At 33.9% G+C, this 19,686-nt stretch overlaps 1 long non-coding RNA gene across 6 annotated transcripts; it reads right to left on the reverse strand.

The window, feature by feature from the left end:
* Positions 1 to 2,300: 2,300 nt before the first annotated feature.
* Positions 2,301 to 16,148, reverse strand: LOC126690049 (uncharacterized). 6 transcript variants are annotated; one of them, XR_007644605.1, is made up of 5 exons: positions 15,401 to 16,148; positions 12,249 to 12,404; positions 5,663 to 10,886; positions 4,020 to 4,968; positions 2,301 to 3,375 (listed from the first exon to the last, which is right to left on the reverse strand). It is a non-coding gene; the product is annotated as an uncharacterized LOC126690049 (long non-coding RNA). The 6 variants fall into 6 exon arrangements; XR_007644606.1 differs by having other exon boundaries at positions 10,148 to 10,886; positions 15,401 to 15,852; XR_007644608.1 differs by having other exon boundaries at positions 10,697 to 10,886; positions 15,401 to 15,849.
* Positions 16,149 to 19,686: the final 3,538 nt, after the last annotated feature.

A 19,686-nucleotide genomic window follows, 5' to 3' on the forward strand; every position in this document is an offset into this window, starting at 1 on the left:
ATATCATGTAAAAAATGCGGAAATATAAAAAATACATGATATGATAATCCAGGAAAACCAAACCAGTAAAAAATCTAGAGAGAATTTAACCTAACTATCCTCAAGGTAAAACAGACCCACTATGAAAGAATTGAAGTTTGTACAATAAGACTTAAACCACTAACATCCTATTGCTACCTCGAGTAGAAAGCTTACTACCACAACCACGTGGTAACTCCGAGTCCACAGACTACTTCTTTTCTTGATCCACTGCAACCACAAGTTCTCCTACTTGTGACTTTGAGACTCCACTCAAAAGTTTCAGATCTTCTTTAAGTTCTTTATGCAGCAGCTGAAGCAATCACCAAGCGATCACCAAGTTCTTTATGCAGCAACTAAAGCGATCACCAAGTGTATATGAAGGTAAACACCTCTAGATCTCACAAGAGATTCAACACACAGCACATCAAAAAAGACTTCTAAAACGTAGCTAGGGCTTTTCCTTTTATACTTGGAGTAAAACATAAAACCCTACACGTCATATGGGCTTGGGCTGAATTGGAAATTCTGCTGAAAAATAAATCTGTACGAGATTCGATCGATCGAGCCTTGCAAATTTTGCCTAGTGAATTCTACAATCACTCGATTCCAATTTTACAAATAAACACATTTTGAGCAAGCCTAGACCTAGACTCTATGTTTTGATCATGGTTTGCCAACACATTACAGATTGAAATTCTAATACATTTAATTCCTAAAGTCTTAGAATATAACACACTTAAAATTGCTAAAGATCAATAAAATTTATTTAAATTATAATTACCACCTTCCTACCTAAATAAGGACAAAGTCGTGTTCAAAACTGGTATAAAAGAATCTCTACCAAAACTAATAGGTGGTGACTCATAAAACTATTAACTATAAAAGAATCTCCACCAAAACTATTAATTGGGTTGGCGAATTTCAAATGCAATGGACGGCGCGCATGGTCCACCCAGTCCTTTGTCGGTCCCCACTCTCCACAGCCCACCCCACTTTAGCTTTTTGTTTATTACAATTTGCAAACGTAACAAATACTCCATGTGAGTACTATTACACTTTACACATGACAGAAAGACACAATAATATATAAGAGTCTAAAGAAAAAAGCCAAAAGACACACCAGGTTCACACAGGCACTGCGACAAGAAAAGAGTAGGGTGAGAAATTAATAGAATTGCGGGAGAGAGAAATGTCACACGCAACCTGTGGGCGAGACCAAATCATGAAATTAATATATGCAAAATTGAGATACGTGTTGGCCAAGCTTTACTGCAAAATGAAAGGTAAAATGTGACAATCAAATTTTCCGAGTGGGTTGATCTTTCAAAATCCCAGTGTCTGTCAATGGAATTGGGTACCTTTTTTTTTTTTGTTCTCACTCTCTTTGCTTTCATCATCTCTAACGTCAATCACACAGATATTATGGTTCATGGGTGCACCTCCTATCATTGGGTTATGGTGCTCTTTTTGTTTTGTGCGTGCTAGTTGTTCATATATATCTGCTCGTTAATTCTTCAACCTTGGCCACATTTGAAAACTTTGCGCCTACCAAAAACACTCACTTGTCTTGGCTCTTAATGCTAGGGAAAGCGAAAGCAATTAAAAGTCGTTTAAATTATTGTAAAAAAGTTATCCTCACTACTACTGATATTTTCTAGGATAAACCTTGTTTAAGATGACCGATGGTATGGAATATCTTTTTTATTCTTATTATTATCATTATTATTATTTTAAATCATCAGTTAGTTATTGTAGGTGTTTTTTCAAGATATTATTTGTTACAGAACTTATTATCATGAACTTTATTCTGTCAAATATTTTATTAACAAAAAGATGATAAGGAAGTAGGACTGATACCTAGATGTTAGCTCATGATCGAAAAGTGAAATTGATATCCCAGATTTTATATAAATGGATACTAAACATCATTTTTTAATGAACCGGATGAAGGCAAACTCCCCTGTTTAATGAACGTGATAATGGAATTTATACTCAAATGTTAACTTTTCTCCTCCTAATTTTTGAACTCAGGAATATTTGGTATGCGTGTATATCAGCCATTTGATGTGGACTTATGGCATATGGTTCTGTTTCTTCACAGTAAATATTTCTGTGGCTCAGCTCAGACCCTTGATCTTTGACTTCCAAGAACTAGTTTAATATTGAAAGCTTAAATTAGTGAAAACACTAAAACTTGTTCAGACTCCAATTTCAAAATTACAGCTAAATTGTTTTTATTATAACTTAACAATATGCGGAATAAGAATAAATATGCGCAATAAACCGGTAACACTACTTCAAGCTATATTCAATCACAATGAACAATAAAATGAACGCTTAAAGAGTAGAGAAGAGAGATACAAATACAAGATAACACCAAGATGTGTTATCGAAGAAGAAATCGAAAAACTCTCTGCAACCCTCCAAGTCGAAATCGATCCACTAGTGAATAAGTTGGAGTACACAAATAACAAAAAACTCTCCAAGCCTATTCTACTTCATGTACTTGAGCCCTCCAAGCTCCTACTACCAACGGACTTCTCGGAGTCTTGTCTTCACTAGCTTTCCAGATTCCGCAATTCAGCACAATTGCGTCCAACACTTAATGGCTCCTTCTAATGCTTCCCAAAGTCACCAAAACTTCACTCAATACTCTAATTGGGTAAGGTAAGAGTTTGGGCTAAGAACCTCTTAAGGATGTAGAGATAGAGAGATAGGAGTAGAGGAAAACCAAGAGAAAATGTGTAGATGATTGTGGGTATAACAATCTCTAACTCTCAAGTGTTTTTCCTAGAGTTTTCTCTCTGAAAAGCACTCCTTACATTTTGTGGGTGATGAGGGTATATATAGTGTGAGTGAAGAATTTGGTAAAGCACTTTATCTTTTTGGCAAAAAGAATGTTTCGTGGGTACCTTGCGAGATGACCTTTCTCACGAAGTACTCACAAATTTGACAACCTAGCATGACTCTTCAGCTTCTAGTCATGCGCTTCACATGTGACCTTTCGCAGGTTACTCTTCTCCCAAGCTTCTCGCGAGCTAGTTGCGAACTGCATTGTTTCTTCTTTGAATCTTGATTTTTCACTAATCTCTCACACTCATCCCTTACAAATAAACTCACATAAAGACAGGGAAATGATTGAAGAAGTTACAATCAAATTTGGCATGGAATTAAATGCAACAAAGGTTAGTTGGAAATCACAACTTTACAATCTCCCTTTGACTATTCTGTGACAAAACCCCTAAACAGACTCTAGACTTAAACGTGAGTTTGGGAAAAGAGGCAAAACTCACACACACCTAAATCTAAAAACTGTGAAGCACTTGAACCATATACTCCTGTATCTTGAAACACCTGCACATAACAAATAAACTTCATTAAGCATGAGACAAGTAGAATACTAGGAATGTATAGAGAACAAGTAAAATGCGATCAAGATAAATAAGAGATATGTGAACATATAGCATAACTTGATCATACAAGAACAGTCATAAGAAATGACCACAATGAACATTTAACGAGTAAATAATCATCCGAACACGGAAGCAATTAAGAGCAATGCAAAAATTAATTGCATGTCCAACAAACCACATGATGCATTAAAGAAACTAAAGGAAGAAGCAATAGATAACTAAAAGCATCAAGAAACGGCTATAAAAACCAAGGTACACAAAGTACTAAAGAAAAACTAAGTCTTAAACTAAAGTACTGAAAGCTTTAAATAAAGCACTGTAAATAAAAACATAAAGCCACCAAAAATAAACTAATGAACCAATGGTTTTATTACTCCCCCTTAGGCTGTACTCCCCCTCAAGCTAATCTACTCCCCCCCTATTTGACCGAAATGGCCAAAGATCCTATAATGTATCAAATTCTGAGTCTAATTTCTCCAAGTCTTGGATCTGAGAAGATAGAGCTTTGATTTGCCCTTAAAGGTATGTAAACTGCCTCGTGGAGTAGTTCATGTGTGCATTCAGCATAGCATGCATTTGTTCTACCTTTCCTAGTATTAAATCAAGGCAGTCGGGTGCTCTAGCTTGTGCTTGAGAAGATGGTTGTGGAATATTCTCCGATACATGAGTGAACTAATCAATCTCATCTTCGATGTTGCCACCTTCAGATGTAGCTTCTTCTCTTGGAACTTGTGCTGCACCAGCTTCTAGACCAGGAATGTGGGCTTTACTCCGGTTCATAGTGTGTTTACTAATTGACTCTCCCCTTGGCATGACCAGGAGTCCACTTGGAATCTTCACCCGTGCCTTTGAGTGACATGATAAGGCTTGGAAATGGTAGAGTCATCTTTGTCTTTCTTTTTCGAACGCACTTAACAAAGAGCTGGTAGATGTGACCATAAATATCAATCTCTTTGTGAGTGAAGAGATCATGGAGGAAAATGGTCCTTGGCCCCGACAAAGTTGTCAAATTCTTCACCGGATAGAGGTTGAAGATCATGATATAGGCCAAAGCCCTTATCTCAGGCGTGAAGTCAATCGTGTGCAAGGCCTTCTTCTTAAGTTGACCTCCAAGAACTTGCAAAAGAGGCTCAAGTTTGTCTTTTCTCTCATCAAAATGTAGAGAGCTATCTGGAGTCATCAGACAGATCTCTAAAAGCTCCTGGATTAACTCTCTAGAGACAGTGAATTCTTTCCCCCTAACCTAGCAACTAATGTGGTCATCTTCCACAAATGCATTTGCAAAGAATTCCTTGATGATGAACTCATACAAATCATCCGAGGGATTCAGCAATTTGGTCCATGTCCTCTCCTTGAACACTTCTGGAATGAATGTGTTCTCCAAGGATTCAATGTTCATACCCCTTTCCACGATGATCGTAGCATTCTTGTAGTGATCGATGTAAGCATTGTTAGCATCTTGGTTTCTGAACTAATTGAGGGAGTGACAAGGACGCTTTACTGATTTCTTTGCAGCTGACTTATGAGGAGACATCTACAAAAATGAACAAACACACAAACCATGCACAAACATGGTAACAAACTTGATTAGATACAAGTTAGTCCATAAACAAGAACAAATTGAGAAAAATGTCCTAAAATGGAAATAGACAAGCATAACATAGACACTAGAACATGTTATAGGTGCTAAAAGGTCTAAAATATATCAAGTGTTAGAGTGTGTGCATCAAGGGTGAATCTAGTGTGCATGTGAGATTCATGAGCAATGCATGAACAAGCACTCATAGGGAAAAGTGTGTAAAAAGTACAAACAATGATCAAAACATGATAAACATGCGTAATCATGGTGATTCCCAAAAATTGGTACTCATTGGAGTCCAAAAGAATGAAAAAAATACCATATAGGCATTTTAGAGTGCACACACTAATAAGTCAAAAACGAATTGACCCCTCGTGATGAATTAACCAATTAATTTAGCCAAGTGAATTAATTTAGTTAATTAACATGCAAACGCGTGGTAGCATAAACAAATCACCAATAAACTAAGTATGTAGCGAAAAATAAATTTGACACGGTGATTTGTTTACGAATGGGGAAAACTAACATGGCAAAAATCCCACCGAGTGATTTTCAGGTCACCACTCCCGAAATTCCACTATTATCACAACAAGCGGTTACAAGTAAAGGAATCTCAGTACCTTATACCAACCTATAGTTGAACTCTTACCCCAATACCTAATTGGACTTGTTCTGTAGTGACAATTTCTCCTTTTGATGCACGGCTCCCAAATACGTGACTAAACAATTGCGCGAATCCCAGTATGTGACTTCAATCACCAACTAGAGAAGGTTGTTGGCTACAAAGTTCTTCAGTTCATCCCAATGATGAAGATCAAGAAGATGCTTGGTCACAAAACCCTACAATGCACAAACACAGTAACTTCTTCACAAGAATGATGAACTAGGGCAAAACTGTGTCACTGGTCACATTTGCTTGAACAAACTTTGCTCAACACTTGTGCAACTTGTGAACACTTTGACGGCCCTTAAAATAATCCTTTTATATGTCTAGGGTTGTGAGAAAAGAAGGCCCAAACACATAATCACGGATTAGAGTCAAAATAGAACTGGAATTCTGTTTTTCATAAACCTCGATAGATACCCTATCTGTCGAGCCACAAGGCTGAACAACTCTACAGGTCTCGATAGATAGCTAATTGTCAAGCTTTAATAGACAGCACTTCTTCAGCTTGAATCTTGGACAAACTTGCATGGCTTTAACACTTGATCTTGAAACACAGTTTCTTGAAGTATTAAACACATCCTAGATCTACCCAATTACAAGTAAAGTGTGTTTTGTTAAAGAATTAGCCAATTACATAAAATAGTGACATATGTTCCTAACAAGTGAATCACATATGTCCTAACACACACTACACACATATGTTAAACAATGCATCAACACATGAAAAACTTGCCTAAATACATGTTAAAATGCCACAAGGGGCCAACAAAAACAACAACAAACACAATGGGACACAAACCGAGCAAGAAAAATGTAAAATGATTTGACAAAAATTAAATTTTCCCAACCCTATTCAAAATAACCCCAACCTTAGAATTTGAAGAATCTAAGACTTCATATAAGGATTCAAAAGATAAAAGTTATTAAAGCATACCTTAGAGAAGTCTTAGGGATGAAATCCAAGGAGTTTTGGTTGAGATTAGAGTGACAAAGATGTTTTGGGTTGAGAGAGGCAAAATAGAAGTTTTGAAAAAACTGCCACTGTGTACCCCTTTAAAAACTGAAAATTCGCTCATTTCACGGGATAGTTACTCGCAAAGTACTTACGAGTTACTCACAAAATGCCTCAAATGCACAGGGCAAGTTTCGTGGGAAGCTATTTCTCACGAAGTACTCATGAGGGAGTCGCGAAACTCTCTGTGTACAATTTTGGAAGAGATGAAAATTCACTTCCTCATTTTTGCGACTAGGATGCAAGATACCTTACTCGCAACATACTCGCGGAAATGCTTTTGGAGGAGTTTTTCAACAAAACAGATTTGGATTTTTGGAAAAACTTTCAAAATTTCAAAACACAAGTGATACACAAAAACATTTTCAAAAACAAATAAAATACTCAAAAATCTTTTTGGGTTTGATCATCAAGCGATTGAGTATACACATATCACATTAGACTTTTGTGTTGTGTGTGTGAATCAAGTATGATCTAGTCCATATTCTAATATGAAGTTTCAATGATCAATTCAATCAAGTTATACACAACTAGCATGAAGTCAAGTGACCTATCTCACTAGTAGAAATGAACATATATGACCCCCTCCACCAATATGTTTACATTGATTGAAAGCTTTTCATTTGGCTTCCATTTTTCATACCTTTTGTTCAATACAACTCAATTTTTTAGCAGTGATGCCATGAAATTTTTTATATTTCTTTAAGGAATAAGCCTTTGGCTTTGGCATCATACATTTTAAATACATTTTGCTACACCTTTTCTTAGTCAAACTAGTTTTTGAAGCAAGACTTTTTCAGCAAGCTCTTTTTAGAGATTGACGTTTGAAGAGCTTTTTGATATAAAAATAAATGTGAGGAGATATATAGGATCAAGTCTACGCATGTATTAAGATCAAACAAGACTATTGACTAATCATTCATGACAAGCTTGAAGATCTATTTACAACAATCAAATATAGATTTCTATATTTTACTTACACTTAAAAAATGTGCATACATAACAAGCTAAGCTTGTAAATGCACTGCGCCATTAGTACGGAGGTACTAGGCCAAACTCAACATGTGATATACTTAACACAAGCGATCAAACTTTTTGAGATTTTTTACTTTTTATAGGTTTTTGAATTTTTAACACATTCAAAAACAAAGCAATAAAGTAAGATCAACAAAACAAGGTAAAAAAATACAAAGACCTATAAAAGAAACATGCTAGGGCGAAAGTAGTGACTCTAGAAGAATGCATATGCCTTGATGCATGAAACTATGACCCTAATACATTGGAAGTATTGATACATGGACATAGTGAGTGATCATGCATGAGTACCTTTCTTCACCCACACTACACGAATGTTTTGGGTGAGGTTCTTAGAAGGAGGGGTATGACTAACATAACTCTCAAACCTCAAGGTGAAGCTAGCTTGGTATGATGAAATGTTCTTAAGCATCTGCATGACATCTCCAATGAGTTGACCCTTATTTTCTTCCTTAGCTTGCTTTCCTCTTGGCATTCTTCTTGTATTTCCTTGATCACATAGAGAATCAGCCCTTTTTAGAGCATGAAGTTTGAAGCAATTTGGTCTTATGTGTCCTCAAACTCCACAATGATGATAAAAATGCTTCATTTGAGGACCCCTTTGATTCTTATGACTTCCTTTTTGCCTTTGGTTTTGGACCAATGTCTTTCTTTTGAACAGTAGGGATCTCAACCTTAGGCTTCTCTACATTCTTTCCTAACACAAACTCCATCTCCTTTTTAGGTTCGCCAGTTAAACTTCCTTCACTGGTGTAACCCAATCCGGTCTTGTCCGTGTAAGGCTTTTGAGATGAAAGCACACTATCAAGTTTCTTGGTTGTGATGTGCTCCACTTTGACATTTGCTTGAATTACTTCAAGTTCGAGAAACTTGATTTTGGAGTAGGCATTCAGAAACTCTTCCTTCAACTCTTCAACTTCACACTTAACATTCTTAAGTTGTAAAAGAATGGATTTGTGTTCTTCTTCAATTTTCTTCTTCTTCTTAACTACACTCTTGGCAACCTTAGCATATTTGCCATAATCTTCAAGCAACACATTGTACACTTATTGAGGATTCTTATCACCCTCATTGAGGTACACATCCTCATCATCCAAAGCTTCAACTTCTTCACCTTTGGAGTGAATACCAAGTTAATCAACCAAATCGCTCAATCCATCTTTAGAATCAACCGTGGTAATCACCATGAATGCTAAATAATTGCCGTCACTATCACATTCTCTTTCCATATCGGAATTTAAGCTCCCCGAGTCACTAAAGGTAGTTGTTAGTTCTTTACCCTTTACTCTCAAATAGTTTGGACACTCTTTCTTTAGATGCCCATGGCCATTGCATTCGAAACATACAATCCCTTGAGATGATGATGAGTCTTTCCCATCCTTCTTCTTGAAGTCTCTTTTGTCACTTTTGGAGGATGAGAACTTCCTTTTGCCAGATATGCCACCTCTTTTTCAACATCATCCTCATCGGAGGAATCATCATTTCTCTCATTTCTGGTTTGAGAGCAAGTGATTTGCTAGACTTATGAGAGGGCAGTCCAAGCTCATAGGTTTGAAGAGAGCCAACAAGCTCTTGAATCTTGATCCCATCAAAATCTTTGCTCTCCTCAATGGCGGTGACCTTAGCCTAGAAGCTTTTGAGTAAGGATCTCAAGACTTTCCTCACCACTTTGGCGTCTTCAGTCTTCTCTCCAATATTGAGTTTGTCAATAACAATCTCATTGAGTCTCCCATAAAATGAATCAAATGACTCATCATCAGTCATCTTCACTTCCTCAAATCGAATAGTAAGCATTTGAAGTTTGGTGTCCTTGACCTTCTTCTTGGTTTCCTCGTAGGTGGTCTCAAGGATGGTTCATGCCTCTTTGGCGGTCTTCACATGAGATATCATATGGAATTCATCAATAGAAACAACACGAAAAATAGCATTAATAGCTTTGCCATTGGCATTTGCCAAAGCAAGTGTAGCCTTATCCCATTCAACTTTGGATGTTGTTGGTCTCACCCAACCATTCTCAATGGAATCCTAAACGGTCTCATCAATAGCACATAGAAAAGCACGCATACGTACTTTCCAAAATGCATAGTTACTCCTATCAAAGTAAGGAGGTGCGTTGAGGGATTGAGATCTATCCATCTCAAATGGGGTCTAGGATCACACAAGGATAATAAAATTCAACAAAATATACCCACTTTGATACCAATTGAAAGCTCAAATTAGTGTGAAAATACTAAAACTTGTTCAGACCCCAATTTTAAAATTACGACTAGATTGCTTTTACTCTAACTTAACAAAGTACAAAACAAGAGTAAATATGCGCAATAAACTGGTAACACTATTCTAAGCCATATTCAACCACAATGAACAATAAAATGAAAGCTTAAAGAGTAGGGAAGAGAAATGTAAACACAAGATAATACCAAGACATGTTATCGAAGAAGAAACCAAAGAACTCGGTGAAAAATCTTTCCGCGACCCTCCAAGTTGAAAGTGATTCACTAGTGAATAAGTTGGAGTACACGAATAACAAAAGACCCTCTAAGCCTAGTCTACCCTATGTACTCGAGCTCTCCAAGCTCCTGCTACCAACGGACTTCTCGGAGTCTTATCTTCACTAGCTTTTCAGAACTTGTAATTCAACTTGATTGCATCCGCCAGTTAATGGCTCATTCCAATGCTTCCCAAAGGCACCAAAACTTGACTCAACACTCAAATTGGGTGAGGTAAGTGTTTGGGCTAAGAACCTCTCAAGGATGTAGAGATGGAGAGGTAGGAGTAGAGGAAAACCAAGAGAAAATATGTAGATGATTGTGGGTATAACAATCTCTAACTCTCAAGTGTTTTTGCTAGGGTTTTTTTCTCTAAAAAGTACTCCTTACATTTCATGAGTAATGAAGGTAAATATAGTGTGGGTAAAGAATTTGGTAAAGCACTTTATCTTTTTGCCAAATAGAATGTTTTTCGGTTACCTCGTGAGAAGGTCTTTCTCGTGAAGTACTCACAAATTTGATAGCCTGGTATGACTCTTCAGTTTCTAGTCATGTGCTTCACACGTGGCCTTTCGCAGGTTACTCTTCTCGTGAGCTTCTTGCGAGCTAGTCACGAATTGCACTGTTTCTTCTTTGAAACTTGATTCTTCATGAATCTCTCACACTCATCCTTTACAAATAAACCCACATAAATATAGGGAAATGATTGAAGAAATTACTATCAAATTTAGCACGGAATTAAAGCCAATAAAGACTAGTTGGAAATCAGAACTTTACAAATATATATTTCATTGGTATTACATTGATAAAAATAACTTTATGATGTTTTCAGGCCACAATATAAAGATCAAAGTGCTAGTGAATGATTGTTATAAAAGTGAAATATGGGAGCCAATAAAATTTCTTTTAATTATACAATTTATATTTAAAATTAAAGTTTATGCTAAACAAAAATTATTTTTATTTACATGATTTAAACAGGACTGTATCAAAATAGGACATGAATAATGAATCGAGTCAGGTTGATTGTGGGTGAAATTGGTTAGCACGAAATTGACTTATTTATTAATCATGTTGACGCACCAACACATTATACAAACCCATCTGCACTAAACACTAACCCGCCAAAAAATATAAACCATGTTGTGTATCATATTGTTGAGAAAAATATGAGAAATTATTACATACACCTACTGTATTACACTTTCTTCTTATATTAATGTGAAACACATACATAATCCACATATGAGAGATTCATTTTTATATTGATTGAATAATTTCATCACCACAAATAGAGTTATTTATGTCCAATAGATTTATGGCACAGTATAAAATCAGCTATATATGGAAAGAGATGGTATGTTCCACTGCTGGATGTGAGTTTGGAAATTATTGGAAAAAAAAAATCCTTTTGCTTTTTGTGTCAAGATTTTTTGTAATGATCTACGTTTTAGTTTTTGAACACATTTATTATAAAATTTATCAAAAATTATTTTTTAATAAATACCATACAAATAAATTATCAAAAATAAGAAATTCTTAAACGAATACTAATACTAATCTATATATATATATATATATATATATAACTAGTCGCTAACCTGTGCAATGCACGGGATAGTTAAATAATTATTTAATTAATCAACCTCACATTAAAAGAAAATGCTAGTTAAATAAATATTTAGTTAATCAACCTCACATTAAAAGAATAGGCTAAAAGAATCAAGGAAAGGCTTATTTTCCCACCAAGAAGAAGCTAAAAAGGAAAGGAAAAAAAAAAAGACATTGAAAAAGAAAGAAAGAAAAAACTATATTTTGTAGATCAAATACTGTTAAAAAATTTTAATAAACACTATTGTCACATCTATATTTGTTGTAGGCATTTAAATACTTGTTTGATAAAATATGTCAAAGTATTTGTGTGGAATTGGGGGAAGAAGAAATAAATTGAAAGCAATGGGATAATGTTACTATATTATTTTCTTCAATTCAATATAATTGAAGAAAGAAAAACTTGGATTTGAAGTGCAACCGCTGGTCATGGAGGACTCATACTCAGGCTTGCAGGAATTAGTGCGACCAAATCATGCTCTAATCAGGTTTTCAGAGACCTATTTAAAGGCTTCTTAGAAAGGCCGAAAGATACAAATTTGAGTAAAGCAATAGTCCCTGATTGGCACCAGATTACCTGCAAAAAATAGTGAAATGATTCAAATGAAACCCAAATAACTCAACATATCAAAGTATTTAGCCTTTAGAGAGAGAGAGAGAGTAAGTAACAATTAGATAGCAAGGACCCAATGTCACACACAACCCAATAGGCAAACACAAATTGAATATACCAATATGAATATGTATGTGGAGCTTACATAGATCAATCCCACATACATATAAAAGATGTGTTTAATACATCTATTCCATAAGAAAATTTTTGACAAAACCTAATATTATAAGGTGATATCCAAAGCATAGCATTAGAATGCTATTACATAACTTTGCCATTTACGCTACATATATTCAAATAAAAATAATTTTATGTAGTGTGTAGTGAAGTCATAGGTTGCAGCATCATTTTCAACCTTTTAAAATGATTACTTAAATAAAAGCACAACATTTAAAAAGAAAACCAAAATTCTAGAGAACATATTAGTAAAAATCATTTCTCTTAACCAAAATTCGAAATGCTTATAGTTCTCTATTAACAAAATTGTAACTCACTATTCTAGTTGGGAGTTGCAATACGGATTTTCACCAATAGTACCTGCTGTAATTCAAAGATAACCCAAAAAAAAAAAAAAAAAAATCAACTTATAGCTACTAATAACCTGAAATAATGAACTTAACAGCATAATAACATATAAAGAGAGCAATAAAAAATTCCAAACTTTTTCAACCAATCCAAACATTTTCTAATTTTTACCAATCCAAAATAGAGGACTTTCACAAAACATATGTAAATTTTTTACCAAACCTTTAATCTACAATAATTCTAATTTCATTGAGACATTTTGTCAAACACTTAGGGGTGGCTTATTTTCATAAAGGATACCAATTCTTATATCATTCTTTCAACATTGAGAAATTACATAGGAAAAAATTTAAAACTTAAAACTCAAGAGAGAGAGAGAGAGAGAGAGAGAGAGGGAGGGTATACACACATACACACAAAATTTAAAACTCAACTTTGAGAAAAAATATTGATGAATTGATAATGGTGATGATGAGAGAAAAAGTTAACTTCATAGGAAAAAATAATAATGAAGAAATTACACATGAATTCTTTGAATCTACTACCACCTCAAAAAGTTTTAACCCAAAAAAGAAATAAACATATTGATAAAAAAGCACACATTATTCACCTCAAAATTCAAGTTGTTATACTTACACACCCAATCGTATGGGTCCACCCATTGAAACAGGATCCAAATACCATAGACAAATATAAAAAGAACAAATATAGCTCATAATATTAATGGAATAACAAATTTGTGAAAAATATAAATTATGCAATAAACAAAACCAAAAAAAAAAAAAAAGAGCACCAAATTACCAATCAAAGCAAGATGCTTATCCTAAAAAAAAAAAAAGTGAGATGCTTATCCACAAATATGTTGGATTGAATAATCTGTAGAAAAGATAAGCAATGAAAATCAAATAGCAAATATCTACCAAAACCTATAAAGTAATCCACAATTGGCAAATTAACAAAGCAAAACTCACTTTTTTTTTTTGGGATAGGTAATCAAAGATTTATTGCATAAAAAAAAGACATCATGTGCACAATGGTGAGCACTTTGAACATTAACAAAGCAAAACTCATAGTTCACCAACGTATCTAAAAAAACCCTTCACAAGATTGTGCTTCCATTTACTTTTGTTTCACTATTATTTTTTTCCTCAGCACCCAAAAAGATGATCAATTAAAATTTTGAGAATATAATCCAACATGTCAAACCTAGAAAAGTTCATGAATTGGTGGGTAAACAATCTTTTCTCAGTAATAACTTGCAACTCCATTAAGCCTTTACAACTGAACTTTAAACAAAGGAATAACGCAATGTGTGGCTTTTTGAAAGGCCACACATTTATTAATAGCTGTTACTTATCAATACAAAGGCAGGGAAAGAAACAATTTTATGGTATAAAAATACAAGTCCTCAAGCAAAGCCTAAAGCCTCTTGGCTAATAATTTCTAACAAAATGGAACAACCTCAACTTGCATAAAAAAATTCAACAAATAAAATAATAGAGCAACCATTAGTCAACTCAACAAATCAACTAAGCCTTAATTGTAATTGCAAGCTGACTTCATAGATGTAAAGATTACAAACAAAAAAATAAAACAATTTATGCTAGTACAATTTATGCAATACTAATGTATAAAAAATTATGAAAAGGCAACAAACAACAAAATTAAAACTTCCAATGTTCAAAACCTTACATGACATAAAAGCATTAACTTGATTTCTTTTCACTTTGTTGCAAAATATGAAACTGCAAATACCAAACCACATAACTATTTATACCGAAAAAATCACAAACTTGGTCATCCATAAAAATTAAAAATAAATCTGGGTATCCCAAATTCATCAACAACATGAAATTTAAACTCTACTAAACAACATGAAATTTAAACTCTAATCAACCACCAATCTATCCAAACCTACTGTATCTGAAATTTCAACTGGTACATACAATCCAAAAGAAACCAATACCCAAAAAACCCATTCTTTGCTTCATCTCTATGTAGGGTTGTAGGTGTCTTCGATTGTGCAATTCTTTTTGTTTTTCTTCATCATTCAACCTTAATCAAAACCAATAACCCAAATACCGAAATCAAAAACAATCAACCCAAAATAAATTTTTTTTTTTAAAAAAAACTTAAATACTCTTGGTGGTAGACTAAAATAAAATTTCAGCTTATGCAATCTGTATATTTTTTAGTTGATTTGAGTCCTAATTCAACCATTAGTCAACAGGCTTTATTGTAATTGAAGCAGAAACTGAATTCAAATCACGATAATTCAATAACAATAACTCTGATTTTTATATCAATCATAAACGTATATTTGATAAATTTAGTGCTTGAAGCAGAAACTGAATTCAAATCACGATAATTCAACATCAATAACTCTGATTTTTATATCAATCATAAAAGTATATTTGATAAATTTAGTGCCTTACCAGTACTGCACTAACCTGCTACAATCCTGGCAAGAATCTGCATATATTGAAGGTCTTAGTTTGTTGCTTGTAGCTATCATGGAACTCTGCTATGAATAACTTTTACTACTGTGTTTGGAATACCATATTACTTTCCAAAGTCCTTAACCCGTACGTAGCACCAAAACTGAAGAGAAGCTCTCTTCTTCATGTAATTTTTATTTAAAAAAATTGGTTTGAGGAATAAAGAGAGAAAGGGGAAATGGAGAGACCCAAGACAAAGCACACAGAGAGAGAACTCAAAGGTTAGGGTTCTGGGTTTTAAGAATGCGTATAGGTTAGAGAGTCAATCGCATAAGACTGGAAAAAAAAATCGAAATTAATTTTAAAAAATCAAAATTTAAAAAATAGAAATAAATAAATGCTGACTTGGAAAACTATGGGAGTTTCAAAGGGTTCGGTTTTATATATATATATATATATATATATATATATATATATAGATAATAGGTGAAGCTGAGAGAAAATTCAATCAGATTTCAATTGAATTCTCAATTTTGCACCGCGTGTCCTTTTTTTTTTTTGGTCAAGTGAGTTAATTGGATTCTTAATTTTGCGCCATGTGTCTCATCTAAATTTTTTTAAATTTTTGTGCCAAAATAAATAATACATTAACACCTAATACAAAAACCAAGAAGACCACAAAAATAGCCTAAACAAGAACATGTCACCTAGACACTTCTATGTAGACTCTCTCTCTCTCTCTCTCTCTTAAATGTTTCTCTAAATATAATCTCAACCCCTAACCACTTCTATGTAGACTCTCAAGCTCCTCTCTCTCTCTCTTAAATGTTTCTCTAAATATAATCTCAACCCCTAACCACTTCTATGTAGACTCTCAAGCTCCTCTCTCTCTCTCTCTCTCTCTCTCTCTCTCTCTCTTAAATGTTTCTCTAAATATAATCTCAACCCCTAACCACTTGCTACCATCGGCAAACAACTCCTAACCACTTGCTACCATCCTCATTAGTCAATAATTGAGTGTCGTACTCCGCTACCAATCCATACATCAATTCATCGATGGATCATCTGTTACGCAAAGGAAATGGGAAATCTACCCATAATCCATAGATTCGGAATAATTAAATTCCAAAAAACAAAAAAGAAGTGAAGATTAAGTAAATTCAATTAGTAAAGTCTTTTATGGTCGAATAAAATAACTTGAATTTGATATTTGTCTACACTAAAAACTAATTGGTCCCCATTTGGATTGAGGAAGGAGGTAAGGGGAGTAGAGGAGGAGTAATTTTTAGATACTCCTGGAGCACGAAAATTAGTGATCCCTCCTCTTACATTCATGGAGGGATCTATTCATTAAATTTGATATTCGCCTACATTAAAAACCAATTGGTCCCCATTTGGATTGAGGGAGGAGGTAGGGAGAGTAAAGAGAGAGTAATTCAACCCCTAACCACTTGCTACCATCGGCAAACAACTATTAACAACACACCGGCAACCCCCCAATGCACAACAAACAAATTTGTAAGTAAACTTGCAGCCCCTTTTCTATTCATATTCATTGACTTATCTATATATATAAAAAATAATAGGTGAAGCTGAGAGAAAATTCAATTAGATTTCAATTGAATTCTCAATTTTGCACCATGTGTCTTTTTGTTTTTTTTTTTTTTTTTTTGGTCAAGTGAGTTAATTGGATTCTCAATTTTGCGCCATGTGTCCCATCTAAAATTTTAAAATTTTGTGCCAAAATAAATAATACATTAACGCCTAATACAAAAACCAAGAAGACCACAAAAATAACCTAAATAATAAATTGGCTACACCTCCTTCATCAGTGGATGCTGACATTGTGGGTATTAAAGTTTCTTGTGCAGATTTCCATCATATAGCATTTTCACATGTGCGCCGACAAGGAAACAACCCAGCCCACCTCTTAGCAAAATATGCCTACGGCATTAATGATAGTTCAGTTTGGATTGAAGAGTCCCCTTGTTTTATAAAACAAGCTCTTATCCATGATGTAATGTCTTTTTAACAATTCAATGAAGTTTCAGCTTTCTTATCAAAACAAAAAGAACATGTCACCTAGACACTTCTATGTAGACTCTCAAGCTCCCCTCTCTCTCTCTCTCTCTCTTAAATGTTTCTCTAAATATAATCTCAACCCCTAACCACTTGGTACCATTGGCAAACAACTCCTAACCACTTGCTACCATCACCATTAGTCAATAATTGAGTGTCGTACTCTGCTACCAATCCATACATCAATTCATCGATGGATCATTTGTTATGCAAAGGGAATGGGAAATCTACCCATAATCCATAGATCCGAAATAATTAAATTCCAAAAAAAGAAGAAGTGCAGATTAAGTAAATTCAATTAATAAAGGCTTTTATCGTCGAATAAAATAACTTGAATTTGATATCTGGCTACACTAAAAACCAATTGGTCCCCAATTAGTAAAGTCTTTGTCAAACTCTTTTCAAAGTTATTTTGGTGAAGGGATTGATCCCTTAGGAAATGTTGTCTTGGCATGACTAATTCTATCTTTATGTTTATTATTCTAAATGTTAATTTCAATTTGTTTTTTAATTCATAATCAATAAGCAATATATATATATTTATAATTGTGATTGTTTTTAAATGTACCGTGTATATGCACGGGATTACACACTAGTTATACTGTAATACATGCAGCCTTCTCACAATTGGTGGATTTCTCACAATTGGTGGATTGGACACATTTTTTGAACCCACCTGATGTGAGAGAGTTCACTGTATGTATTCAAACCGGGAGATAATTACTCCTACAAGACGGAATCAAATCAAATTGCTCATATTTGTTCCCTACTTTTTCGAGCTCCAAAAAGTGGATTGTGCATACCCACGTATTTAAACCAATGATCGTTAGATGAATCATGGAGCCGAAACGTGTTCAACAATAGTTTTTATAGAGACAATGATTAAAGACGGAAAAAGAGAAACGACGGTAGGCAAGCAGTCAGATATATAATTAACAACACGTTGAATTTGGTTTTGTAAATTATTGAGACGAAGAATAAAAGAAAGAAGAGCGATTTTTAAAGAGATTCGGTTTCAGTCACTGTTTCTCAATTAAGAAAGGACAATTGCATTCTCTCAAAAAAAAAAAAAAAAAAAAAAAAGATAGGACAATTGCCTAATATGTTGCATGGACACATAAGCATGCATGACCTGTGAGCCCCATAATGAAACTTTCCCTGGAAAATGACAGCCTTCAACCCCTCAAGAAGTGAATTGCGGTCTAGTATGTTCATTAATACTCCAATTATCAAGAGGACTTTACCAATGTGACAATGAACAACCCCAAAAAATGGAGTTATTGCAATAACACCTAAATTCTAATTTGGTTGCAGCTTGCAACAAAGTTGAAACTAAATTACATTACTTTGTACCACTTGAGGAGGTGACTCCAAAAACTTATTAGTGTCTTAATTTGATGATAAAGAATTATTATCAGGATTGGACGTCATTGATTAAAATTCTTTCAAAATAAAACTTGGAGAGATGATGCATAATATCTGCAAATTTGAAAATTATGGATTCGAGTAATAGCAAGTTCTATTAGACTATTAGTACCCAAGTAGTTGCACACTATAACACAACGATTGCATTACATTACTTTTTTACGCTATATGCTTATAAAATTTTACGATGATTAAAGATCAACGACTATCTTAAATATAAAATTTATAAAGTTCTTGTTTTTGTTTTTAAAAGTTGTATACAAAACATGAGCTTATTGAATGAATAATAAATATCTAATTAACATGAAATTTGATTTTCATGTTAAGAATAATATTTTTCTATTTTATTATTAAAAAATTTAAATTATTAATCTAATATTTATTGGATAACGTAATATCCATAAAAAGTTATGTCACATATAACTTATGTATTGCGCATAATAATCATTATAAATCATTACATTAACTCAATTAATTTTTTTTTTTTTTTTTCGTTTTTTGAGTCGAGGATATTACAAAATAATTTGATTTTCTCCATCTAATCTGACACATATTTAATACATATTTAGCTTTTTTCACATCCCTAAAAAAACTTAAATAATTTATTTTAAATTTTATCACATTAACGGGTGATGTATAGCACCCGTTAACAGTACCCTAAAAAGAAATTAGTACACAATATTTATGACCGTGGGATGTATTTCTCTCCTACTCCTGCCCATTGCTAGGTGTTGAATGTGATTGACAGAAGAGAGAGCAACCGAGAAACGGCGTTGACC

The sequence above is a fragment of the Quercus robur genome, chromosome 1 (genome assembly GCF_932294415.1).
Source record: "Quercus robur chromosome 1, dhQueRobu3.1, whole genome shotgun sequence".
NCBI lineage: Eukaryota > Viridiplantae > Streptophyta > Magnoliopsida > Fagales > Fagaceae > Quercus > Quercus robur.